This window comes from Petromyzon marinus, unplaced genomic scaffold, assembly GCF_048934315.1.
Source record: "Petromyzon marinus isolate PM22_M1 ecotype Great Lakes invasive population unplaced genomic scaffold, UKy_Petmar_22M1.pri1.0 PM_G_Scaffold_28, whole genome shotgun sequence".
Lineage (NCBI taxonomy): Eukaryota > Metazoa > Chordata > Hyperoartia > Petromyzontiformes > Petromyzontidae > Petromyzon > Petromyzon marinus.
The window spans coordinates 77,501-80,000 of NW_027422850.1; positions in this window are offsets into that span (position 1 = coordinate 77,501).

The following is a 2,500-nucleotide window of genomic DNA, read 5'->3' on the forward strand; positions in this document are numbered from 1 at the left end:
TCCCACCTATAGTCAGACTCATCCCCACCAGAGATCAGCCCAATGAGGGTGGTGTCGTCCGACAAACTTCAAGAGTTTGACGGACAGATGATTGGAGGCGCAGCTGTTGGTATACAGGGAGAAGAGCAGTGGGCAAAGGACGCAGCCCTGAGGAGTTCCCGTGCTGATGGACCTGGAGTCAGAGACTTCTGTTCCCGGCTTAACGCACTGCTTCCTGTCAGAGAGGAAGTCTGTGATCCACCTGCAGGTGGAGTAGGGCACGTTCAGCTGGAAGAGCTTGTCCTGAAGCAGGGCAGGGATGATGGTGTTGAAGGCAGAGCTGAAGTCCACAAACAGGATCCTGGCGTAGGATGCTGGGGCGTCCACATGCTGTAGGGTGAAGTGGAGGGCCATGTTAACTGCGTCGTCCACAGACCTGTTGGCTCTGTAGGCAAACTGAAGGGGGTCCAGGAGAGGGTCTGTGATGGCTTTGAGGTGTGCCAGGAGCAGGCGCTCAAAAGACTTCATTACCACAGATGTAAGGGCGACCGGTCTGTAATCATTTAGTCCTGTTGGCCTTAGCTTTTTGGGCACAGCGATGATGGTGGAGGACTTGAGACAGGCTGGTACATGGCATGTCTCCAGGGAGGTGTTAAAGATGTTGGTGAACACCGGAGACAGCTGGCCAGCGCAGTGCCTGAGGGTGGCTGGAGAGACAGAGTCCGGCCCGGCTGCTTTGCGTGGATTCTGCCTCTTGAAAAGCCCATTAACTTCTCCCTCCTGAAAGGAGAGAGTCGTTTCTGTAGTATGGGTGGGGGATGGGGCCTCTTGGGTGGGAAGGGGTGGTTCAGGACAGTCCAATTGTCTTTCAAATCTACGGTAGAACTCGTTCAGGTCGTTGGCTAGGCGGGAGTCGTTAGTGGTGTGGGGCGCTCTGGGTTTGTAGTTGGTGATGTGCCTGAGCCCTTTGGCAGACAGAAGCAGCGTCGTTAGTAGAGAACTGGTGTTTTAGTGTCTCTGAGTACAGTCGTTTAGCCTCTCTCACCGCTTTGCTAAACCTGTTCTTCGACTCCTTGAATCTGTCTCTATCCCCACTCCTAAACGCTTCCTCCTTCTCCAACCTCAACCTTTTGAGCTTTGCTGAGAACCAGGGCTTGTTGTTGTTAAAGTTCACCCTGGTACGTGTTGGGATACAGCAGTCCTCACAGAAGCTGATGTACACAGCCTCTGTGAGTTCATCCAGACTATTGGTAGCAGTCGTGAACATATCCCAGTCAGTACAGTCTAAGCACGCCCGCAAATCTTCCACAGCCTCACTGGTCCACTGTTTAGATGTCCTCACAGCAGGTTTACAGAGTTTTAGTTGCTGCCTGTATGCACGAATCAGGTGGACCAAGGGAGTTCTGTGCGAGCCGAACAGCCCCGTGACCCACAAGAGAAACATCCCCGCCAAATTCGAGCGTTTGACGGGGTCTATCCGTGAAAAAATATTCACGTTTTTGAGTGCACATGCATTTCTGCTGCAAATGCCTCTGGAAGTTTCATGCCGTTCGTATGCCAATTGTGGCAACACGAAAATGACCCGTTTTCCCATTCCGAGGGATTTCTGTGCGACCCTAACAGCCCCGTGAGCCACAAGAGACACATCCCCGCCAATTTCTAGCGTTTCACGGGGTCTATCCGTGAAAAATATAGACGTTTTTGAGTGCACATGCATTTCTGCTGCAGATGCCTCTGGAAGTTTCATGCCGTTCGTACGCAATGTGGCAACACGAAAATGACCCCTTTTCCCATTCCGAGGGATTTCTGTGCGACCCTAACTAACAGCGCCCGTGAGCCACAAGAGAGACATCCCCGCCAATTTATAGCGTTTCACGGGGTCTATCCGTGAAAAATATAGACGTTTTTGAGTGCACATGCATTCCTGCTGCAAATGCCTCTGGAAGTTTCATGCCGTTCCTATGCAATGTGGCCACACAAAAATGACCCGTTTTCCCATTCCGAGGCATTTCTGTGCGACCCTAACAGCCCCGTGAGCCACAAGAGAGACATCCCCGCCAACTTCTAGCGTTTGACGGGGTCTATGCGTGAAAAATATTAAAATTTTTGAGTGCACGTGCCTTTCTGCTGCAAATGCCTCTGGAAGTTTCATGGCGTTCCTATGCAATGTGGCAACACGAAAATGACCCCTTTTCCCATTCCGAGGGAGTTCTGTGCCACCCTAACAGCCCCGTGAGCCACAAGAGACACATCCCCGCCAATTTCTAGCGTTTCACGGGGTCTATCCGTGAAACATATAGAAGTTTTTGAGTGCACATGCATTCCTGCTGCAAATGCCTCTGGAAGTTTCATGCGGTTCGTACGCAATGTGGCAACACGAAAATGACCCGTTTTCCCATTCCCAGGGATTTCTGTGCGACCCGAACAGCCCCGTGAGCCACAAGAGACACATCCCCGCCAATTTCTAGCGTTTCACGGGGTCTATCCGTGAAAAATATCAATTTTTTTTTGACTGCACATG